The following is a 12,528-nucleotide window of genomic DNA, read 5'->3' on the forward strand; positions in this document are numbered from 1 at the left end:
GAAGATGAAGACCCGGCGGCTGATCCGGTAGGCTGCGCTGCACCACCCGAACTACCCTTATACGGGCAATCTCTCACAGAATGGCCCTGGCGGCCACAAGAAAAACATGCACCGGTGGCTCTGTAGCACTCCCCAGGATGGTATCTGCCACAGTAAGAACACTGAGGCCTAGGTGGCCTCGTCTGACCAGAACCCCTGTCTGTCCGCGAACCTGAAGCCCTGGAGCTCTGACCTGCTCCTGAATAACCTGGGCTATCAAATCTGCGACCTGTAGGCTGTGGAGGTGCGCTCTGTGCCGGCTGGGATGGATGTCTGCTAGGCTGCTGCGGCTGCTGAGGCTGCTGAGGCTGCCTGCCCCGAAAATCTCCAGAATACCCAGAAGATCTGGCCCTCTTGGGCTGTCTCCGATCCTGGCCCCTATCAGGCTGACGCTCCCTATGCCGGTCCTCCATGCCCTGGGCGTGGGCCTGAATCCGAGCAATATCCATGTCGGGCTGAGCAGCTAATACCAAACAGCTGTCGACAAAATAACGGTCCAGCCCCATAATATACATGTGCATCCTGTCAGCCATAGTAGCTACCACAGCAGGTGCGTATCGGGCCAATGAGTCGAACTCCATACTGTACTCTCGAACACTGCGACCCCTCTGTCTCAGCAATAAGAATCTGTCAGCCTTGGCCCGCCGTAGCTCCGGGGGCAGAAAATGACTAAGAAAAGCCTGAGAAAAATCATCCCAAACTGCTGGGGGAGCGCCGTCGCCTCTGGATAACTCCCATGACTCGTACCAATTTGCTGCTACATCATACAACCGGTACGAAGCCAATGTGAATGACTCCGTCGCTGAAGCATTAATAAAATGTAAGGTGCGCCGCATCTTCCTGATAAACTCCTCAGGATCCTCCTCGGGCTTTGTCCCGAAGAACTCTGGAGGGCCACAAGTCAAGAACTCACGAGCTCTCGAACTGTCACGCCTATATGCTCGGTCACCTCCCAATCCGTGCCCCTGAACCTGTCCCGCCACAAGTCTGGTCAATAGCTGGACTGCCTCTCTCATAGTCTGATCCTCAGTCCCTGGCCGTGGAGCTGGAGGCTCAGGTACTGGAATCTCGGGAGCTGGCGGTGGAGCCGCCCCCCGACCTGTAGCTGCTGCTGCTCCAATCTCCTCTACGTGTGGCGGTGTGGAAGAGCCCTCTGCCGGGGGCAAAATATCAGGAGCAATATGAGCATGGGCCCTGGTAACCCTCTGGGCCCGACTAGTCTCTCCAACAGCTGCTGCCTTGGCCTTTTGGGCCGCTGTCGCCTTTTTTGGAGGCATAACTGCAAATGTAACAATTCGTTAGGGAGGAATCATCCTGATAACACAGCTCTATCGCACGATCTAAGACAGAAAGAAGGGTAGTATCCTAAATGCCCTGTAGCCTCCTGTTTATAGGTATGGTGCACAACACACCGATAAACAAGACTCTACTAGACACGGTCTGTAGACATTCCGAGGACGAACCGCTCTGATACCACTTTTGTCACGACCCAACCCCGTAGGCCGTGACTAGTGCCCGATCTGGGCACCCGAACGCATCTACCCAATGCTATCTCAAATTGTATCAAACGCATCCTAGTATAAAGCAGAAGCCGACAAGGCTTTATTTCCAATTTAGATAATTTCCAGAAATATTTCGGCAGAGTTTCCTTTGTTTTACGGACTATCCCACATACCCTGCACGCAGAAAATACCAACCAAGGCCACACAGGGCCAACAGAGTAACATCTAAATATATGCGGACCGACCGCCGCGGCGAATGCGATCGCCCAAACACAACACATACACATATCTGTACAGAAAGACCCCAACCCACAAACATGTCCACAGACCTCTAAACAGACCGACAGAATCATATGACGGGACAGGGCCCCGCCGTACCCATGAACGAGAATATACATATATAGAAGTGACAGACTATACCAAAAGATGGCTCTGAATAAAAGAGCGCTCCAAAAATAGTAGAATGAGATCCTAAGCGGACGGATCAGCAAACCTGTCGTCGGTACCTGCGCGGCATGAAAACGCAGCCCCTGAGGAAAGGGGGTCAGTACGAAATATGTACTGAATATGTAAAGCCTGAGTTACAGAATCAAAATCATAACAGGTGCAGAACATACAGAAGTAAACGGAAAATCCAAAGTATCAGATACATATTTCCAAAACATGCAGAGTGTGTACAGAACGTATGTCATATCAAATCCGGCCCCTGCCAAGGGACTCGGCAGACAGAACGTGGCCACCCTCCCGACGCTGGTGCCACAACACAGAAGAATCAGAATAGGGGCATAACCCCGTAACATAATATGTCATATCAGATGGCCATAGTAAATCATATCAGAACAAACGTACATGGCACAGCATACTCCACAAACCCATGTACGCGTATACCTGCCCCCTCACATCGAGGCACGGCGAACAATGCAGGGGATTACGCTTGACAACATATCCTGGCCCGGGCTCAGTGTGGGAAACATTGGGGCATCCACGAATAGAGTAGTGAGAAACTAAATGCAGTTAAAATATCATAAATATTTTCAGAGACTCGATGAGGCATATTAATGACAAACAAATCCAATGAAGTCAGACGGAGTTATAATACGTGGGGTTCGGATGTCATAAAGAATTACAGAAGCATAATCTTTCTGAAATCGTTCCGGGTGCCAAAACAATTTATAAGACTTAATGGAATATTTAAAACAGTTTTTGTTTAGTAATTAAAAGAGTAGTTAGGACATTTCTTTCAAAAACTGCTCGAAAACAAGCCTTAAGTACAATAAGGGTAAAACCGGGAATAGTGGGCCCACCTCGGGACAAGCAAGGCGGTGGGCTCAAATTACGCTTTTTTATGCTTATGAGGTCACCTAGAAAGACTCTAGGGCATTCCGTAGTTTTCTAGACCATTTGGGGAAAATATGCATAATTCTCCAAAAAGGACTCTTAAGGTGTTCAATTCCATTGAATGAAAATGCGACAATTTCAATAGCGGATTCCGATGAACAGAATAATCCCCGAGGCGTAAATCCAAGCCTAGTACATCTAGGACATGCCAAGAGAAGAATCGGGATAGCTTTACATACCTTTTGAGATTTTTATACCTTTCCAAACTCAGTTCCCGTTTCGTCAGAAATCTGCAAATGGTCACATTTACCAATTGTAAATTATGGATTCTACGAATTCACTTAAGTTCACATTTGTCTACCGAAATTTCGGCAGCACCTCCCCTATACATATAGCACCCCCGAGAATTCAACTCGGCCCAAAACAATCAACAACAACCCAATAACAATACCAACAACAACAACGCTCACAATATAACATAATATAACCTAACTAGTTCTACCTTGCGACATACTACGATAACTTCCATTCCGACTTCACACTTCCAACCCAAGTTCAATGTTTTCATATTTATCATTAATCAAGATCATCACCATATAGTTTAGAAGCATTTCATATCATTTATTCAAACTATTCATACGATATACATAATATACAACTTTCCGCTAAGGTCATAATTCATTCAAAACTTCTAATCTTTGGCATACATATTCATAACATGATTCCATCTTCCAAATCTATCCATGATTATCATAATTTGCAACCTAACAACTTCGTTTTTCATAATGTCATAAAATTGTACTAACCGACATAAGTTTCTACATTCCGTTTCAATACAAACTTACGTCATTTTATCTTCATTTACGAGCAAGGATTCCTACAACTCAACTAACACACCAAATAAATTAATTCATTGCCATCTTCCCAACACCATACCACACGGCCAACTTCTATATTCCAACTTCCACCAAATTTATTCAACTTTCCTTTCCAATGTGAATTCCACCATAAACATAACTAGAATACAACATAATTTTAACTCACCATATATATACAACAATAGGCATACACGGCTAGACACTATATCCCAAAACCACTTTGAAATCTTCCATATTTCTATACTTTCAACTCATTTCTACATATTACAACACAAACAAGACTTCATAACACAATAAAAAGGAATGAATCCTTACCTTTTTCTCTAGTCTTCTTCACTTGGGTATATGATCAAATTGATGAACCAATGGCTCCTTCCTCCAAAACAACTACACCACGTTGCAAAGGGACCTTGAATTAGTAGGAATTCAACAAGAAATTAATTTTTGAAGCAAGATTTTTGATGGTAAATTTTCTATGGCCAAACCCGAAATGGGTTCCTTGTCTTGCTCTTGGTTTTTTTCTTCTTTCTCTTGAAACTTCTAATAAATGACAACTAATATAATATGGTCCCTTTATTAACTTGTCACATGACCAAGCACATGACTAATTCATGTGGATCATGGGCCAAAGCTTGGCCGGCCATGCCCCTTAATATGGGCCTCCATTCCATTAATTATTTTGAGCCCAATTGGTTGCGGATCTTATTTTGTAATTCCCGAAACTCCAACTTTTCCCTTGGGCTTCCCCGACTCTTCCACATTAATATTCTTTCATAAACAACTCATGTGTTAATTAGAATCAATTATGGCCTTACTTCTTAAAAGTCAAGATTATTTCTAATTTTCCAAATGTGCGAAAACACGGGATATAACAGTATATATAAAAAAAATTATTTATGTTTGTATATTATCATCCTTGTCTACTTGTTCATTATTATAGATACTAATATGTAGTCCAAAGGTATTGCTGTCACAAGAGGTCATGCCCAAGCCACAAGACAGGGTCGAGAGCGAGGTCGGACCCAAGTCAGAATTAGGCTACATGATCAGGACCATGTGAGTGATGAAGATCAGGCTCCTGTCACACGAAACATTAGGCAGCAAAGAGCAGCCCAAACTCCGGCAAACCCCCAATTTGATAAGGGGTCCAGCAGTGATGGGGAGAACTCATCAAGCTCTCCTGATCTGTCTAGTCGGGAGGAGGCGACTAATGTGCCAGAGGAGTCTGATGCCGAAGAGGCGTTAGGTTCTTGGTCCAAGGCTCGAACGAAATATATGATAAAGGGCTGGAGCCAAAGAAAGGAGGACAAGGTTTCCGCCGGAACATATATGAGGAGAGGCGGATCAGTTTGAAGTGTTGGAACATTTCCCAAACATACAAGCTATTATCGATCACCATGGATGGGGATTCCTTAGCCAAACACCCGGCACATATGTACTCTCTATTGTGAGAGAGTTTTACACCAACTATGTGGCGGAGATCAACAACATGTACAAGCCAGTCCAACAAGCAAAGACAATTATACACCTCCAAAAGGTGACTATTAGAGATGTAAGGATTAACTTTGCCAACAAGGCCATCAACCGATTCTATTTTGGGGACAACTATGAACCGCCGATAAACACTGATGAGTTACCGTGGGTTGCCTCGGTGATTGCTAGAGGGACTCCAGTTTGGCGCACCAAGTCTAGTGCATTGATAAAAAAAAAACACCTTCAGTAATGGCACAATTCTGGTGGAGTGTCCTGATGCACAGAATACACCCAACTCAGACAGATAATCAGCTCACTATAAGCCATGTGATTCTAGTGGCCTCCATCATGTCCTGGTATGCAATTGATATAGGGAAATTGATAGCCGATGAGGTTTGAATGCGGGCAACTCAGCCTGGCCTTTCTTTGGTCTTCCCGTGCTTGATTACGGCCCTTTGTCTGAAGGCTGACATCCAGAAGTTTCCATACTGGGACCATAAGTATGAGGCAAAACACATCTACAGTTTGCTAAAGAGCCAAGATACAGAGATTAAGGATAAGTTGGCAGCAGCCTGAGGCGGTGTGGCAGCCCCAAAATTTGTACGATATGAGTCTGACCAGAATGAGGTTGTGGGTACGACATTAGAGGAGACCCCAGAGGGTCATCAGACCACGAGTCATCGTCGGGCCCCACCTCGTCCGTAGCCCCTGAGGTTGCTACTGAGCCGATCCCCACGACTGCCCCACGTGCTACCAGCGTCACCTCCACATCTACATCATTTTTTAGAGGTATAATGATTCCATTTAATAGACAGAACTTCCATGACTCATATGTAAAGGCATACAGAGCCGATCGACATATCACTAGCCTATTAGGGGAGTTAGAGGAGGTTATAGCACGGGCAGTTCGGAAAGAGATGGAGCCGCTACAGGAGTCCCTCACCTAATCACACCATAAAATTAACTCCATAATTTATGGTATTGAGAGGCGAGTACTTGAGTTGGAGAAGGTATCATCTGCAGTAGACTTGAAAGCACTGAAGAAAGATATTACTCAGTTGAAGCACGATGTCTTTGCGATTCAGGTGAAGGAGGGGGGAGTGTTTGAAAACCACCCTTAATCATTAATGCCGATTGATTTGGCATTTTTGGTGCCTGTGGTGCGACTTTCAAAGGAAGATCCCTCAGCCCAAGATAGAGGCAAGAGGCCGAGATCATGGGCAGATAATGAAGGGGTCAACCCAGTAGAGTTAGATGAGCGCCAGCTAAGGCATGCCACACGACTATCTATGGTTGATTTCCACTACACAGGGGCATCGAGCTGTTTGGATCCCCCTGTTGAGCAGACAGTACCTAACATTAAGGTACCAGAGAAGGCCGGACGACTATTCCACCAGCAGACCCACTTTCGCAGACTTAGATCGAGCCTCCCAGCAGCATGATTGATCCACCACCCACTGATACTGACGCGGTGGGGGCACAACAGGAGGAGAATCGCACATAGTGTGCCTCAGGTAGTCCTAACCCTTGTCTTGTCTTGTGTGTGATGAATGACTACTTAGGCAGTCACAAGTGTAAACATAATTGTCCTTATGCCAATGTGTGTGTGAGTTGCTAGTTGGTTCTGTTTATACATATATAATCTAAAACTTGCCCGGTTGGTCTTGTTCGAAATTCGAAAGTTAGTTTCTTGTGAGATGATCTTAGGATTTCTTTGTGTAAATAGTCACTTTGCCTAAATAAGCCTCACCAAAATTGCAAATATCCTTAGTTTCCCTTTTTGAGCCTTTTGACCTTTTTTCTTGGCTAGCCAATTATGAAACCTTACCCTTTGTGCAATTAATCCATCTTCGCACTCGTTCCCTCCTTGATGCTACTAGATAGATGAGGCAAAATGCCTAAGTTGGGGGTGGATTAAATGTAGAGTAGATGTTAAAAACATAACTTGGGGGTGGTGGTGGAGGTTTCTAGTGGAGATTCGATGTGGTAGTTGCAAATATATATATATATATATATATATATATATATATATATATATATATATATATATATATATATATATATATATATTGCAAAAAGAAAAAAAAATCAGAAAATTGTAACCCAAAAAGATTTGTAAGTTGGTTAGGAATAAAACCACATCGAGGTCAAAAAATTGAAAGAAAATAAAGGGGTTGAAAATCATAAAAGAGGTGAATTAAGGTGAAGAGAAGTTGTAGTGTTCAAGGAGGGTGAGTTACTAATATCCAAAAACTATCCTACCCGTCCCTAAGCCTACATTACAAGCCAAAACAAGTCTTAATATGATCACAACCGAATGAGCCTAGGATGAAGACATAGAAAATAAGGGCAAGCCTATGGTATTTGCATGTGTAGATATGAATTTCTTCATGAGTGTGAGTGTTTTTATATTCTCTTTCGTCTTCATCTTATTCTTGTTGTATATATGTGTGTTGGGATATTCTTTGGTCTATGTGAGGGCATAAGGATGAGAATTGAGCGAAATAAAGTGACCGCCTAAAGTAGCATTTGTGTGCATCATAATATGTTCGATAATGTTATGTCATGCATTGAAGCTTCATTGTTAGTCATAGCGTTCTCGGGTTGTGTATATGGTTTAAAGTAGAAAAATTGGGTGGTCCTTGGAAGAAAAACGTGCATGCCAGGAGTTCAGAGTCAAAACCAATGTATACATCATTACTATGCGATATCTAAGTGGTAGATTGAGTCATTGTGTTGTGTGACTTGCTCGAGGATAATCAAAGACTTTAAGTTGGGGGTGTTGATGTGCCATGAAATTATGGCACATTTGATGCTCTTTGGCTGTATGTTTTACTTGTTTTTGAGCAAGTCTTGGTCTTTTTGATGTGTTTGTGATGTGTTGCAGATGTTTAACGTATTTTGGGAGCAAGTTATGGAAATGAAGTAAAAATACGTTCAAAGAAAGAAAAATAACTGAAGCCTGACTTATACGGAGAAACATACGAACCGTAGAATATTTACGGTCCGTAAAAACCATCGTAGATGCATAACAGTAAAGCCTCAGACCTGAAGAGGAAGTCAAGGCAGATGTACGGACCGTATATTATTTACGGTCCATAAATCCCACAATAGATTGGGTCCAGTGAAGTCTTAAAGGGAAGAGGATTTTACGGACAAGTTATACGGATCATATACTATTTACGATCCGTAAAAGTGGATCGTATATCTGGCAACTGAAGAACATTTTACGGAGAACTATTCACTGATTCTACGGACCGTATAAAAAGTACGGTCCGTACATTGGTCCGTCTAGGGCAATTTTGTCAATCTTATTTTTCACGACTTAGACTCTTATAAATACCTTATTTAGGTTTCTTTTAAAGTACAGTTCACCAGATTTCAGTTTTTATTTTCCTTAGCACTAAATACTCATAGTTTTGGAAGTCTTTTGGGATTACAAATGCAATTAATTTCTCTTCAATTCCAAGCAATCAATTGTAAGCATTATGATCTCCATAATTTCTTATTGTTCTTCTTTTTCTATGAGAAGATAAATTCCCTTACTAGGGTTGTGAACCCAACTGATGGGTGCTTTGTGATAGGGTTTTGTGATTGATATATACATAATGGATTATTAGGGTTTATTTATTCTTCATTCATAATTAATGGTTGCAAACATTTATTAAAGCCATAATCCTTGATTTAATTGGGAAAATAATTAGGGTTGGTGATTCTTTTGATGAATGTCTTGACCATCTGGGTCAAGGTGCCACTTCATGGTGAAGGAAAGGATCGTTCTCGGGCATAAAATCTCCGAAAAGGGAATTGAGGTCGATCAGGCAAAGATTGATGTGTTTTCAAAGCTTTCTCCACCTATCTCAGTTAAGGTATCCGGAGTTTCTTGGGACATGCTGGCTTCTATAGGCATTTCATCAAAGATTTCTCCGAAATTGCGAATTCATTGTGTAAGCTACTTGAAAAAGAGGCTAAGTTCGAGTTTGATGAGAAGTGCCACAAGGCATTTGATAAATTGAAGGAGTGTTTGATCACTGCTCCTATTATTATTTCTCCTGATTGGTCTCTGTCGTTCGAGTTGATGTGCGATGCGAGCAATTTTGCCATTGGTGTTGTGCTTGGCCAGAGACATAATAAGATCTTGCATCTTATCTACTATGGCAGTAAACCATAAAATACTGCTCAGATGAACTACACAGTGACTGAGCAAGAGCTACTTGCTATAGTCTTTGCTTTTGAGAAATTTCGAGCCTATCTGTTGGGGTCTAAAATTGTGGTTTACACGAATCATGCTGCATTGAGGTATCTGATGGAGAAAAAAATAAGCTAAGTCGTGGTTCATTAGATGGGTGCTGTTGTTGCAAGAGTTCGATTTCGAGGTAACAGACCGCACGGGGAACTGAAAATCAGGTAGCGAACAATATCTCTCGGCTTGAAGAGGCTGGGAGACCTTCAGATGAGCTAGATGTTGATGATGCTTTTCCCGATGAGCAAGTTTTAGCAGTGACAGCTGAGGTAGGACCGTGGTATGCAGACATCGCCAACTTTTTGGTGACGGACATTATTCCTGATGATATAAAGTCATACCAAAAGAAGAAGTTTCTGCGAGATTCTCGTATGTATTACTGGGATGAGCCATACTTGTTCAAAACACGTGCTGATAATATCATTCGATGCTGTGTTCCCGAGTGTGAGGTAATGGAAATTCTGAAGGCGTGCCTCGACTCTACTGTTAGGGGTCTTCATAGTGGCACTCGGACTGCTGCAAAAGTTTTCAAATGTGGCTATTACTAGCCTACTTTCTTTCATGACACAAATTTGTTGCTAAGGTATTGCGATTAGTGCCAAAGACAAGGGAATATTGGTAGGAGTCAGGTGATGCCTATGAACTTTGTCATGGAAGTGGATGTTATATCCCGCATCTTGTACATACGGATAATTCAAGATGATTGCGGGAAGTTAAGAGCAAGGCTATATCTTTGACCTTGTTTAGCACACAAGTTGTTTATGAGAGTTATAGATGTGGAAATATTAAGAATGGCTAGGGGTAAAAAGGGAAATTCGTAAGATGACTCATAGAAATATGGAGGAAGGCTAAGGGCAAACTTGGAATTTGGAAAATAAATTTTCATGACTTACAAAACAAAAGAAAAAAAAAGTGGGCTTGGAACAAAAGGGGTCAAAGTGGCCGTCCAAATAGGTATGGGCCAAGGCCCATGTGGGAGCAAAATAAATAAGTCCAAAATGGGACTTATTAGTCATATTCATCTTTTATAATCAAGAAAGATCAAGAAACTTGGAGAAGAGAAGGGACAAGGGGCCATTCGGCCATACTTGGTGGAACAAGAACCTTGGAGAAAAACATTGTTCAAAAATTATTTTCTACTAATTGGAAGGTCCCTAGCAAAGTGAAGTAATTATTGGAGCAAGAAAAACATCTATTCTTGCAAGGATCAACTTTAGCCAAGAAGGAAGATAAGTGGAAAAGGTAAGAATTAATCTTCTTTTATATGTTATGGATGATTATGTATGTTGTAGTATGAAAAAGTGGATGAAATTCATGAAATTAGGGAACCTAGGTTGTGGCCGTGTATATGTGTGGTGTGTAGGAACAATGATTCAATTATTTTATTTAGTGTTTTAGTTGTTGTTGTTGTGGATTCTATGTTGATAATGAAAGTTTGATGATTCTAGTTGAAGTTGTAAGTGTTGGAGAGTGGTTATGGAAGCCAATGTGACTATAATATTATTTCTTGTATTTATGGAAGAAAATGTTGCTAGCATGTGAATTGTTGGTACAGTTCATGAATTTGGAAGAAGAAAGTGTATTGTTGTCGTTCTTGTTGAATTTGAAAGGTTTCGGGTAGTATGTTGGTTTGGCCGTTTGGAATGTAGAATGGATTTTTGAAGTGTTCTTGAATATTGTTTGAATGGTTTCGGATTAATACTTGAATATGTGAGCAATTGTGAATTGAACATAAGTGAAACGCCGTCGAAGTTTGTACAAAGAAGTTGCTAATGTCGGAATGCGTTGTGAATTGATTGTTGATATTGTTAGATTGACTGTCGATATTGTTGTTGGTAAATTGGCCGAGTTGAATTCTCGGATTTGTTGTTGTATGTTTGGCCGAGTTGAATTCTCGGGGTTGTTATAATTACAGGGGAAATGCTGCCGAAATTTCTGTAGATTAAGTGTTGGTTTAGAATTGGACTTTAAGTGTTTATGGCTAATGTTTGGTATGTACGAATATTGTTGTAGATCTTGCGAAGCCAAAGACTTAAGTTCGGACTAGTGTAGAAAGCGGGCAAGGTATGTAAGGCTTACCTTTCTTTCTTTTGGCATGATCTTTATGAAATGAACAAATGACATATATGTATTATTTCAAAGAAAGTCCCATTCTTAGAGCCACTAGGATGGCTAGTATCCTTGATTTCCATAAGTTGTTCCATATGATTTAGATCCGTATCTATGATGTCCGAAGATCTATTTGATATGTTGCCGAATTAGCATTCGAGAGATAAGTGATATGATTAATGTCTTGATTTGCAAATAATAGCCCGTCCGATTATTCCGTTAAGTCTTGATATATTACGATATGTAAATATGATTCCAAAAGCTATATTTGATTTGATCCATAACGATATCCGAAAGGTACTTGATATGATCGTTGCTTTGATTTTCCAAAAATAGCCTCTGAAACGCTTGTAGAAGGTTCTGTACTTCAAACTCTCATAACTTTCTTATACTAAGTCGGAATTACCCGAAACTTGTTTCCGAGCCTTCAGGGGTCGGTAAGTATACTTATCCATCGAGTCTTGATTTATGTGCATTTAGTTTCTCACTACTCTGCTCGTGCATGTGTCATTACTCCTTTCACAGAGTCCCGGGCCGGTATGTATCGTGCGTATGGTTCGCCGGGTCCCCCGCTTGAGGGTCGGGTGCCATGTATGTATTCCGGAGTATGATGTGTTACGGTGTTATGATGTGTTTATGGTTCGCCGAACCATATATGATGGGATATTATGATGTGATATTATGATGTGTGACGGAGATTACGGAGCAAATCATCTGGAGTATGATGTGTGTGGCGCCAAAGGCAGGGTGGCGCCACGTTCCCCGGGTCCCGCAAGGGACCGGATACCGTTCTTGGCATGCATGGTTTGTGTTTCCAGTAAGTTGTTTTTATTAATTTACATATCGTGCTTACTTTCTGTACTAATCTTCTGTACTATTTATTCCGCTTGTGATTCTGATCATATTACTCTATGCTTTACATGCTCAGTACATATTTCGTACTGAC

This window comes from Lycium barbarum, chromosome 6 (assembly GCF_019175385.1).
Source record: "Lycium barbarum isolate Lr01 chromosome 6, ASM1917538v2, whole genome shotgun sequence".
Classification (NCBI taxonomy): Eukaryota; Viridiplantae; Streptophyta; class Magnoliopsida; order Solanales; family Solanaceae; genus Lycium; species Lycium barbarum.